This window comes from Ambystoma mexicanum, chromosome 5q, assembly GCF_040938575.1.
Source record: "Ambystoma mexicanum isolate Mex_15411 chromosome 5q, UKY_AmexF1_1, whole genome shotgun sequence".
NCBI lineage: Eukaryota > Metazoa > Chordata > Amphibia > Caudata > Ambystomatidae > Ambystoma > Ambystoma mexicanum.
Window position 1 is genome coordinate 360,769,535 of NC_090933.1, and position 13,855 is coordinate 360,783,389.

Below are 13,855 nucleotides of genomic sequence, written 5' to 3' on the forward strand. Positions count from 1 at the left end.
TAGTGGGAGTCTCCCAGTCCTGTACATCCTGTACCTTACTGGGGAGAGGTTGGATTTGACCCCCTCCTACCTCATGACCAAGATATGTGACTTTCCCCTGAGCTATCTGGCACTTGGTGGCCTTGATAGTGAGGTTAGCCCTTTTTAAGGCCTGCAACACTCTACCCAGATGTGTCAAGTGCTCTTCCCAAGTGGAACTGTAGATGGCAATGTCGTCTAAATAAGCCACACAAAAGGCTTCTAGCCCACTGAGAGCATGATTGACCAATCTCTGGAAGGTGGCAGGGGCATTCTTCAACGCAAAAGGCATGACCCTAAACTGGTGGAGTCCCTCTGGTGTTGAGAACGCCGTCTTTTCCTTGGCATGGTCCGTCAGCGCTATTTGCCAATAGCCTGAGGTGAGGTCAAAGGTGCTCACAAATTTGGCAGCACCTATGGTGTCCACGAGCTCATCAGCCCTGGGCAATGGGTGCGCGTCAGTTTTGGTGTCGGCATTGACTCCTCGGTAGTCCACACAGAACCTCCAAACCTTGGTACCTGCCTGGGAACTTGCCTTGGGGACAAGGACCACGGGACTGGACCAGGGACTGGTTGAGGGTTCAATAACACCCAGATCCAACATCTTGGCGACCTCAGCCTGGATGTGGTTCTTAACTGTATCTGACATTCGGTAGCTCCTGCTCTTGACAGGCACGCTGTCACCAGTGTCAATCTCGTGCTTACACCACGGTGTAAGGCCTGGCGATAGCGAAAACAGAGAGACATACTGCTGGAGCAAAGTCCTGCAGGCCCTCTGCTGCTCGGTTGTCAAATCTGGAGAGAGCTGCACTCCCTCCACTGAGCCATCCTGAGGGTTGCTATGCAGCAAATCAAGAAGGGGCTCACTCTCATCCTCTTCTTGCTCTGAAGCTAGCAAGAGACATGAGACGTCTGCTTGCCTGTGGAAAGGCGTGAGCCTATTGACATGGAATACCTGAGGGGCTACCCCTGGGACTCCCATGTCAACCAGATGGTTGACCTTGCCCATCTTGGAGATTATCCGGAGGGGTCCAGTCCATTTATCTGCCAATGCCCGAGGCCTGGTAGGCTCCATCACGAGGACCTCTTGTCCCGGAGTCCAATCCACTTGCGATGCTTTAAGGTCATGCCAGTATTTGTTCAATTCCTGGCTGGCCTTGAGATTCGCCGTTGCTTGACCCATCATCTGTGTCATCCTCCGTCTAAGGCCTAACACATAGTCCCCCACTTGCTTGGCGGGACCAGGAGGGGTGGCTTCCAAACCTTCTCTGATCAAGGCGAGGGGCCCCCTCACGGGATGTCCAAAGAGTAACTCAAAGGGGCTGAAACCAACGCCTTCTTGAGGTACCTCTCTGTAAGCAAACAGCAGGCATGGCAGGAGGAGATCCCATTTCCTCCTTGGGGGCTCTTCCAAAGCACCTAGCATTCCCTTGAGAGTTTTATTAAATCTCTCAACCAGACCATTGGTCTGAGGGTGGTAAGAAGTGTAGAACTTGTAGGTTACCCCGCACTCTTTCCACATGGTTTTCATGTAACTAGACATGAAGTTGGATCCTAGGTCAGAGACAACCTCCTTGGGGAATCCAACACGGGTGGAAATGCCCAGGAGGGCCCGGGCAACCACCTTGGCAGTAAGGGGTATAGCCTCAGGGCACCTGGTGGCATGATCTACCAAAACCAGGATGAACCGATGTCCACCTGACGTGGGAGGGTCAAGGGGACCGACGATGTCGATGCCCACCCTCTCAAACGGTGTGCCAACCACTGGCAATGGCTGCAGTGGGGCAATGACACTGCCTCCAGTCTTGCCAGACAACTGACAAGTTGGGCAGGTCCTGCAGTCGGACTCCACTTCTACTCCCATTCGAGGCCAGTAGAAATGGGCAGAGATTCTCCGCTTAGTCTTCTTGGTACCAAGATGACCAGCCAAGGGCACCTCATGCGCCAACTGCAGTAGGAAGGGCCTGTAAACCTGGGGTACCACCAACCTCTTGAGGGCACAAGGTTCAGGCTTAGTGGGCTCACTAACAAGGAGCTCACCCTCCCAATAAATCCGGAAAGTCCTAGGCACCTCTCCTTGTGCCTCGGACAGGGCCTGTTTCCTCAGACCCTCGAGAGAGGGACACTCTCTCTGTCCTTTACAGAAGTCTGCCCGGAGGGTCCCCCTTCAGCTAACAAGCATTGAAGATCGGGATGATCCTCCGGGTTGAGAACCTCTCCCACAGGAGAGTCTTCTGGCTCTTCTCCCACAGGAGTTGAGACGGGGTTTACCACTGAACCCAGCCCGTCCGGAGCATGGATCCCAATGGATGCTGTAGGAACAGCAGGAAGAGAAGGAGCTCCCTCCACAGAGGTGGCCTTCTTGCTCTTCCTTCGTCGTGCCTTAGGCTGCGCCTTCGGCTCGGGTACCTGACTCACAGCCAGACCCGGTGTCACCTGTGATCTAGTGACCACAGCAGCAGTCATGGGAAGACCATCCGTGATCAATCCCAACTCGACTAGATCATTACCTAACAGAATGTTAGCAGGGACATTGTCCTGAACCAGGACAGGAAGCTTTGCTGTCTTGTCTCCAATTACGAGTGTGACTCGGGCTACAGGCGATAATTTTGGAGGCCCACCAGCTAACCTGGTGGTTCTCAGAGGAGCATCTACATAGTCCTCTGGCTTGAGCACTGTCATGCTTGCCCCAGTGTCTCTCAAACCAGTAGAAGGCTGGCCATTCAGGAGGACACTTCTCAAAAATCTACGGGTGTTCTGTGAGATAGTTGCCAGTACTTCCGCGTACTGGTCCCAGGCCCCAAGGGACACTAAGGAAATCTCTACGGGAGCACCAAAGGTGATTCCTGTAGAGGAGGGGAGGACAGTGGCCTCCACCTCAGACATGGGGTAAGGGTAGGTCATGCTGACAGCCTGTACTCCGAGTGCCTTACCTTTACACTTGGAGTCACCCCTTTTGTGATCCAGAGCCCCACAGTCCCAACAAGTGCCGGGAGTGAGGGGTACGGTACTGGAACCACCGGGAGCCTGCTTTGCAGCAGGTGGACCACTACTCTTATTCCCACCCACAGATGACTTATCCCCACTAGATTTTTGGGTCTTAGGAGAGGAGCGTTTAGGTTTATTCGACTGTGACTGCTTTTGGGACTCCTCAGCTTTCTGAGAGGCCCCTTTTTCTTTGTCCTTGTCCTTCCCACTGGAGTCCTTAGGGGCCACCCGGTGGGAGATCCACTTGTCAGCCAACCTAGCCAGCTTAAAGGGATCCAAAATGTTCTGGTCAGCAACATACTGACGCAGCTCTGGTGAACAGGCTTCAGAAAAATGCTCAAAAAACAACAGGTGGGACAATCCAACAAATGTTTTCACCTTGTAACCATCAATCCACCCCATCATATTCATGTGCGCAGCACTCACCCAGTCGACCCAAGACACATTCTCTCTTTTCTTAAAATCCCTGAACCTTTTAAGGTATTGGGTAGGCGTCTTGCCAAACTTGGCAATCAAAGCAGATTTCATACACTCATATTGACCCCTTTCTTCCACACTCAGCTTCAGAATACAGTCATATCCAGTTTGAGGCACTCTGCTTAGCAAACACTTAGCCCAATCTCTTTTGTCAACATCATGAATTGCACAAGCCATTTCAAACACTTCAATCCATTGGAGGATATCAGAACCCTCCGAAAACACACCAACCAAATCCTTCATAAATTTAGTTGCCGGGGACCTGACACTCTCACTGACACTGAGAGCTGAAGTCTCCACTCGAGCTTTCTCTAGTTGGATTCTCTGACATTCAGTGTCCTTGTCTTTGAGTTCAAGATCCCTATTCTTGAGTTCAACTTGTTCAGCCAACTTCTCTTTCTTAAATTCAGTATCTATTTCCAACTTGCGATATTCAAACCTTAATAACTCAAGTTCCAAGGAATTGCTGGGGTTCGGAACAGAGGCAGCAGGAATGGCGGCATTCCCAGAAACAGATTCAGCAGAAACCCCAGGGGCAGAGTCCTCATTGGTTGCATTCCCCCCTCATCAAGAGTTTCACCATCGGTCTGGTAGTCCACCAGGGCAGCTACCAGCTCAGCCCTAGACTTATCCACAAAGTCTAACTCCCTGGCTTTACAAGCTTGTAATGCAGTTATTTTGAACACACCCAAACCTTAATCTAATAAAGTGCAGATTTTTTGTAAGTGGCACGGTTATACACTGATTCTTAAAACCATAAGCATCCCACCGCTGCCACCAGTGTGAAGACTGGTAGGGGGTGTCTGTACTTCTGCTCTCTATATGGTAGAGAAGAGGCACAGAAGACCCCAGCCGAGATTCTCTATAAGGTAGCAATGGACGAGCAATCAAGGCCTAGCTTCTCAGGAGGTGATGCAGGCTGGTTCTTAAGTACAGTGTAGTCCCCGAACCCCCACAAAGGAATGTCCACACACTGTATTACTGAAAACACAGTCTTTATATAATTAATATTCAAAGGTACGTACACGATCACAATAACGCACTTTGTACTCGGAAGTCAATAATGATAAATATTTACAATTCTAAAGTGGTACCCCTAATGTTATCAAATCTCAGTAAAGTGCATCAACTGTAGGGTTAAAATGTCAAACATATTAATAACGAGGAAACCAGCAATAGAGATAGGCAGGAACGCAAGATGGTTGAAACAATAGGCAGAATACTGACCCCTACCACTATGCACAGTTCTGTGTGGAGATCCCCCCACCTGGGCAACCTGTAAATAAAGATATATAGCACAAGCCCAGTCCATATAATGTTCGATAGTCTTCTTCCTATTAAGGTTTTACCCCCCCCAACGTACCTGGTGGAGTAGAGTTCTCCGACGATGTGTCGACCGATCCTTCTTGAGTAACTCCCTTTCAGGCAGGAGCCACGGATCGTCGAGAGGTGTCGAGGACCTCAGCGTTCAGTGTCGGGGAATTGACGGCCCTTCTTGAGTGCCCTCCCTTTAAGGCGGGAGTCACGGGTCGTCGAACGTCTGACGGTGAACAGGTCGAACTACAGCAGGGAAGTGACAGCTTCGTTCCTAGCGGTGCTCGTCGACGAGAGAGCGTTGGCGTCCTGCAAGGAAGAGGCGTGCGGGGCGCCTCGGTGACAATAGTTCTGGACCGCAAAGAGATGATGAAGAACTGTGGCCCAGCAACGGTGTCGAGTCGTCGGCGTCTCTGTGGTCCTTAGGTGGCGGGAAACCCACCGGTGGATGCTCCTCGGCGCGTCAACGGTCAGGTCTTCTCCAGCGGGAGACAAGCGGATGACGATGCAGACGAGAGCGTCCGATGATCAATTAAAGTTCTTAGGCAAACAGGAGCACGGCAGCTCCGGTCGGCGACGGCGGTCGTCGACAGTGGCGGACAACAGTCCGAGTGCTTCTCCTTGGAGTTCCGCAGCAGTCCCCGTATCGGGTCGGCAGCCTGTCGAAGGTCTGTCTACCAGGGAGCGTTGGCAAAGATCAGCTGTGCACGATGGTCCCTCGTAGCTCGGGAAGAGGGTGCCTTACCAGGGCCTCTCTGGGTCAGTCCTTGGAAACACAGCAGCCTTCAGATTGCGAGGGAGAGTCACAGCACTCCTTCTCGTCCAGCAGGGATTCAAGGTCAAGCGTCAGTTATTCCAGTTACTATTTGTAGTGGACTTCAACTTCTGAACACGATTCCTAGCAGTGAGAGGTCCCCAGATATATTGTTGATCTCCCATTCATTTCGCTGGGTCACACTCAAGCATCAAATCACGACTACGGGCATTCATGCAGGCAGGCAGCCAATCAGGCACACAAGGTAATCAGGCCATTCATTCTCTCCAGACACTCACAACAAGTTATGTGTATTGGGACAAGTACCGAGCCATTCAACACTCCAAGCTGCATTCATACCGGTTTCGGGCAGGGTTGTCTCAGTCATTGTGTCAACCACCAGATACTAGACACCCATAACACAGAATGCATATTCGTCACACACTCTATTCACCCAGGTCCCACCCACAGGAGGTACCCACAACATACATCACCGGGAAGGCTCCAGCAAGTCTGGACGGGCCTTCACAACAACACCATATATGGCACTTCCATCCAACAGCCAGTCAAGGGGAAGGGACAGAGTCAGGGCTTCCCAGGACTTTGGGAAAACAAGGTAATGGGTAATAGAAAGCAAGAGGCCACCTGGGCCATCTTGTTTTCCATCAGGAATCAACTGATCCCAATGGCAGGGCCGGGGTATCCCAAAATGGAGGATACTCTGCGCACTTGTCAACTTCAGCATGGAGCTGCCACCAGCCCATACCCTGCTCTGTGGGCCACCCACAGGTGCCAAAAACATACACTAGGGGCACAGGGTTGTACCCCCACCCATGGGTGCCATAAGGGTATCCCACGGGTCCGTTCACCAAACCAAAAGAAAGAGCTGCACCGCCAGGAGTCCCACATGAACTCCTGCGCGGAAAACACGACGGAACACATGATAAAAAGCAGTAAAGGACAAGGATACGGAGGCCTTGTCCCTCCGATGCATTTCCAGCATCACAGCGACACTGCAATGTTCTTAAGCAGATGAGTGAGTCAAATCTTGAGTGTTGCTGGGCCCGTGAAACTCGTTCTTTCACAGTAAAGCACTGGAATGATTTTGCTCATACCCACTGAAGGTGCGGTCATGTGTACAAGTTGTCCATGCACCGTACACATAGCAACATCGCAAACAAGGGCAGAGCAAGCACATGGATAATGGACCACTTTAAAAAGCAACCAGGGATTTTGCAAAGGTTTGTTTAGTCCATTAAGCTTCTGCTGTTCAAGACCACACGTGCACTGTCCCCTAGGGACCGGCGAGGGTATAAGTGCTCTTCCAAACTCGCAATCAAACTATATGTTAACACATAGCGGTGCCAGCAACATAGCAATTGGGTTTTTTGCCCCCCTAAGAAAAAGGTACCTGGCTTGGGCCCCCCAATACACATGGATTTCAAAAATGTTATCGGTTGCGAACGGTTATCGCCCGCTGGTGTAGAATGGTGCCCCAAATGGAGGTGTGGGTGCCAAACACCAAATTCTTTCAAAATAATTTCTTGCAATAACTCAAATTAGATAAGAGGGCAAACATTTGTAAACACAGCATTTAGAATGTTTTGCTACAGAGGACTTGACTAAAAGTAGTGTTGGATATGTATTTCCTACAGTAACGTTTGACATGTAACAATTAGTTTCTTAAGTACAACAACTTGATTACTATCAATGCAGTCACTTGCAAGTTGGACAGTGGCATACTAGAGAACTAGTGTGAAGGGTGGGCCTGTCTTTCAGCAGCCAGCCTGTCACTATTGGGATCAATTTTTGCAATAGCCAACCACAGGTTTTCTTCCAGCTTTCACCGATATTTAGTCTTTAGGGCTGCAAGTGCTGAGAATTTAATCTGGCAAAAGGTACGAGGTGCTGAAAGGTAACAGTACATTTGGATAAAGTTGGAAACTCTGCATTTTGCCAAAATCCACCCAAAGACAATTTTATGAATTGGCTATCCAGTAGGCTGTCCATTCGAAGCTCCATTAGTTCCTCCTGGAGGTGTATTGGGAGGTGGGCCCCTACATCTGCTAAGAAAGGCTGAACCACTCAATCATTGATGCTTCAATTGTCCTCTGGAAAGTACTTTGAGACTGGTTCTGAGATGGTTTCCTATTAGTTCAGCAACACATGAAAGATCATACTCCGTCTCGAAAGCGTCTGCTAATAATGTAATGGAAACGCATCGGAATGCAGACATCAACCCTCCTCCTCCAAAGCTCCAGCTTCTTCTTGAATGCTGATATTTTTGCATTCATAGCCAATTATGAGGTTTCTTTTCTGTGCCTTGCAGGGAGAGGTTTAGAAAATGTAGCTTTTCAAAGAGGTCGCCATAGAAAGCTAACAGTACATGCCGGTGTGAATCACACAGAGGCTCTTCTTTTGTCTGGTCTAAACCCAGGAGAAAGTATCTCACTTTGTTCCAGAGTTCCTAAACGCGATTTAAAACATTTCCCCCTTGAAAGCCACCTGACCTCCATGCGAAACAACAAAGCATCATGTTCAGCTCCCATTTCTGCACATAATGTGGAAAACAGACAAGCTCTTGTGCGGTGCATCTTAATAAAATTTACAATCTTTACAACAGAAGTCAGCACCTCTGAGAGTCCATTCCCCATATTGTGTGCAGGCAATGCTAACCGGGGAAATCACGTAGTATGCCCACAATATATGCGGAGCTACTGCCAACACTTTTGCTTTTAAAGCAGTTCTAGCACCACACATTGAAGCAGCACCATCTATGCAAATATCAACACACGCCTCCCACTTTAGGCAGTGGGAATTTAGGAAGTAGTTAACAATGTCAAGGACTACAGATGCAGTTGCTCTGCCCTAAATTGGTTCACAAAATATTTATTTTCCACCGCAGTACCTCACAAAAGCAATCAAATGTGCTTATTTCAGTTGCCTCATCCAACTGTTGGGCAAACAGACTGTTTGAAGTGCGATATCAATTCTGTACTGATATCAGAGGACAGGTTAGTGATGCAGCGGAATATTGTGTCAGACATAGGGATACTTTTGCATTTCTCTGCTGCACCGTCACTAAGCATTACCCGTTTGAAGGTGAGCATTTTTGGCAGAATTACTTTCTCAGCATCTGTAAAGGGATTTTTGTTTTTGCCCAGAAAATATGGTAAGAAGCTTGCAAAGCATTTGCAGGTACTGAGGCCACATTTTTAACAGCGTCTTTTTGTTTTTTGCAGCTGCCATACAAACAAATTCCTGGTCTTTTTTGCTATATCGGCATGTTTTGTTTCCAAATGCCGCCTTATTTGTGTTGGCTTCAGGCTTGCTAATGTAGCGCCACAAACTGAAGCCTAACTTGTCTAGAAACTGCGATCATTGTGAACCCAAAGTCCAAATAAGAAACATCATATTTCTGTGTTTTTGCATTTCTTTTGTCTGTTTCCACCTAATCACCTGCTTTTACTTGGAGATTCCTACCATCTTTGGGCACTAGGAAACAATCCAGTTCTATGTGATGTTGCTACATTTTAAAGCCTAAACACAAAACAGACTGATTTTTTTCGGACATTTTTTTGTTGACTTTCAAATGTGGAAATATCATACCGACACCCTCCTTCCCCACCCACTCATTAACTTGTTAATCGGGGGGGGGATTAATCCCCCGAACTCCCAATTTAGCCACCCACAACCCCCATCAACACACGCATACTACCCACATGCACTCACACACACACATACAGTCCAAAACTCACCTCAGCCTCCTGTGATGACTCCGCTGGGGCTCACAGCACCAATCAGCCCCTGCATGCACTTGTGTGCAGCAGGGGTTTGACACGTATGATAGTTCGATTTAGAAAGACCGCTCTGTGCGGTCATGCAGCGGTCTTTCTAAATCAACCTCCTCCCCTCCCAAATCGGTACAGTGAAAAGGATCTTTTCACTTAGCACCAATGATCCATCTAAAAAAGGGACCTGAATGTGTGAAAACATTGCAAACCCCCACTTTAATTTATGTCACTTTAGTTTTTAAAAACCATTTCAAGTTTTCAAAAATTAAAAATACTTCAAAAGATTTAATATGGCAAACACCACACGCAAAGATTTAAAACGAACCACGTTAAAAGGATAGGGAAAAAAAATATTTAAAAAAAAAGTCCCCAAAAGAAACCATGTGAACAGCTTGTGGGGCCAAAAACTCCACATTGATACAAGTCTCAGAAGACTCCCTATTCAGATCGTGAAGTTCTAGCTTGAATATTTTTTTAAGTGTGGTCCTGTACTAGGTCACAGATTGGCAGCGAAAACCACACCTGGAAGCACATTGCACAGGGCCGATATAAAACTTCAGCACTTCTACTCAACCAATGGTACATAGGGAAAGGAAATCCTAACCTGCCTGCGTGACTGGGTCAGGTGCTTCACAGGATTTTTCTTGCTGGGACACAGGTGCTTGGGTTAACACACCGACGCTTGGAGCAATGCTGCTGCAATGAAAACAGTTAGCCAAGTATACATGGTCTACCTAAGACTTCAGAATTAAGATTAGATGAGCAAGGGTTAAAACCAGCTCTTGGCGGTTAGGCATCAGCTAGTAAGCAGGATTTAACACTGGGAACCCGGGGGAAGAGTACACAGTGCACTGTAAATGCAACTCTCACATGAGATGTGAAATTTCAGTACCGCCCCAAACTGGAAGTGAGAAAGGAACAGCCTCAAAAATAGGTTTGAAATCCCAGATTGTGACTCCTAACTATACCTTTAAAATTGTCCCACCATCACCCACAGCAAAATACATTTGTTTTTAAAAAAGGCATTCTTACCGTCAGCAAGTCCTACTACAGATGTCAGGATTTTTTATGGACAAAGTCACAGATAAATACAAACATTATCCAATTAATGATTGACTCAGGTAAGTGTAGGGAGGAGAAAAGGCTCAGTCAGGTATTAAATTGTATCATCATATTTTAATATTATCAAAACAAATCACAATAGAATAAAAATCATTCACACGATAAGATCATAAAATGTATATAGATATAATATAATAAAAAGTCTAAAAACAAACCTATCAAACACTGCTAAACATAATTCATTCCCATCTATATATCTGGAGCAGTGTGTAATAATCAATATAAAGGTGCTGTCAAAAAGTGCTTAGTGCCTTTGCTGCTGTGGACGTTGATGTCCAAGATGGGATGATAGAGCCAATTTGTGTTCCTGGAATTGAAAAAGTACAATGAAAAATATTATAGACGTACCAGATTGACCGTACCAATATTTGCGCACGACACTCTGCTAGTCGGCACACATCCGCCCCCGCAAACAAAAGGGACCTAGGGTTCACGGTCCTACTGGGAAATTTCCTAAGTTCCATATAGGCCAGTCCACCCCAGCTAGCAGAGAGAACAGAGAACAGTCAGAGCACATACCTGAAAATGTGACTCATACTCAGTCAGAGGCAAAAAAATAATAGAGCTCATACTCAATCACAGAGACAAAAAATAATAGAGCGAGAGAAAGGGAATCAGCTTGTTATATTTTACCCTTTCTATTCCCTGCATAGAATAGTTGAGATGTCCAGCCTGCAGGCATTACAATAATTCATCTACATATCTTACATAGACTCCGACACGGTAGTTCTTCACTAACCAAGCTAAGTTTCGGAAACATCAAGTAATAGCCATATAGCTTTTACTGCAGTACGGTGACAGCGCTGACGTAGCAGCAGACTGCTGCGGCTGCCAGGCCAGACACGAGGGCCCCGGCTTCTCTGCACCATATGGTGCCCCATGCAGGCCAAGGCCCGGTACCCACAGCAGGAAGATGTACATGAATTCCACTTTAAATCGCTTCTATGGCAGCGGTGCACCCAAAGTACTGTTAACATCTTTACAAATATAACCTGTGATAAAAACACAAAACAAGGGGCACACAAATTACAGAGTATTGGTGTGATGCTCCGACAAAAAAAAAAATCTCGAAGAAAATTAGTGAACGCAGGTTTCAGCAGTGTTTTTGAATTCGGAAATTACTTTTTTCCCTATAAACGTGTACAATGCACATTCGAACAACAATAATGTGTCCAGCATGTAGAATGCCTTCTTTCGACAGTGACACCCCCCACCTTCCCACCACAGTGATGTTCATGGCCCATTGATATCCGTGGTGTCCCTTTCAGGACAGAAGAAAACAAACGGGATGAGCTAACAGAGCCAGGAAATGCACGAGTGATGGCTGGGGAAAGGAGCACTGTAAAGATTAGGTCACTGATGCCCCAGCTCCCCTCTGCAAAGCTAGGGTCTTGGTAAAGTCTGGTCATGGCCGAGGCAGGTCCCAAGATCCGGCCAGACATCTGATGCCAGATCTCAGACCTGACCAGAGCCGTCCCATGGACCAGAGGGGTGACAATGCAGGGGGGCCAGTGTTGTATGATATCCGGCTCCCCCATGGCAGATTGCTGTAGACCATAAAAATGAGATCGGCAGCCGAATTTGGAAAAAACATCTACCCTGTAATTCCCTCAGCGTGCATGGCACGGCCACAAATCACTTCTGTTTGGGGGAGGAAGGAGCCGGGATGGGGATAATACCAGTCAAGAAGACACACAAAGATCTGCTGTTGCTGCAATCAAAATAGGAAAAACAAACCTACCAGTACCTAAATGTACCTTGCGCTTCGAAGCTCTCACGAGAGGTATAAGCGCCTCATAAATACACAAACATTTGCCCGTGCCCGACATGGAGTGCTCCTTCCTCTGTGATTCTCTTGCTAAGCACATATAGACGTCCTATGTGAAACGTCACGACTTAACAGAAATATGCCATGACGCCGTAAAGGCATTTTAGAAAGTTTCGGCAAACTTTTAAACAAACACACAATGCTATTGGGTATCAAAGGGACTTTAAATGTGTGATTGATAATGAAAGCAATATAAGGCCTCCCTTTAGCCTTCTCTGTCACACATTACAAAGGGGAAAGTGAACAACCCCTTCCCCAGGAATGCCAAATCGGCCCCCATGCACGAGAAAAAATAACTGAACTGTTATGCTGGAAATTTGTACCCAAATGCGTCTGTCTGCATAAAACACATATCCCCATCTGCTGCACATAAATATCCCCATCTGCTGCACATAACAAATCCTCCAACCCCCCTCCCCTCTTCAGAGCATACCTGCCTAACCTCTGGGTTTTCCCCAAGGACTATGGGTTTTTAGCCATTTCTCCGGGGAAGACCCTGGAGTCTCCAAGTTTTCAGGTCCCGTCCAATCCTCCATCCGATTGGCTACTGGCAGCGGTCTTTTGCAGCCAATTGGATGGAAGATTGGATGGGACCCAGAAACGGCGCGAATGCAGTATTACGGCATTCATTTTGCTTAAACTTTTTTTGGAAAGGTTGCCTTATGTTTTAGTCGCCCTAAATTGAAGGCATTGAAGGAAATAAACTGCGGAATACTGCTTTCAATCTGGTGTTATTAATGACACCGGATTGAAAGCAGTATTCTTATTTTTTCAGCTTCATTCTTTTTGGCCAGTTTGCCTGGGTTCAAGTTGATGGTACATGCGGGTGGACGCGGTTCCCCCCAGCTAAAAAGAGAAACATTGAAGGTCCTCTTGAATTCATGCACGTATGTTAATGTTTTTAAAAACATTATTTGAAGAAAATATCCTTTCTTGGATTTGTGTTTATTGCTTTTATGGAAGGCGAATGCCATTTATCCTATGCAATTTGGGTGGTTATGCATGTCCCTGGACATTCACATTTATTGCATTCCACTGTAAAGTGCAAACGTATTTCAAATGATGGCTACAACAGCCAAGTTTACCTTTTTAACGGGTGGGCGGGGTGTGTGGGCGGAGCCGTGTTTAAATGGGCAGTCGTTTATGACTGTGGGCGGGGCATACATCTCTGGGTTTTTGATTTTCAAATGTTGGCAGGTATGCTCCAGAGGGGAGGATAACTAACTATATTCGCTGTTCTGTTCACTCAGGGCTGGCCATTGGGCCGGCTCTCGGCGGATCCGAGATCCGGCACCAGATGTGTAGCTGGATCTCAGGATCCGGCCAGAGTCAGCCGCCCCAAACCCCTGTGCTGCGCAGAGAAAAAAGAAAAAGAAATTGCATGTGAGCAATCTGTAACTTCCTCTGGTGACGCCATGCAAGAGGCCACAAGCGGAAGTTAGTCCTCAGCCCACCCGGTTTATTTATTTATGCAATGCTTGTTGATACATGGACCCGGATTATTTATTTATGTATGCAAACGGGTGGGCGGGGTGTGTGGGCGGAGCCGTGTTTAAATGG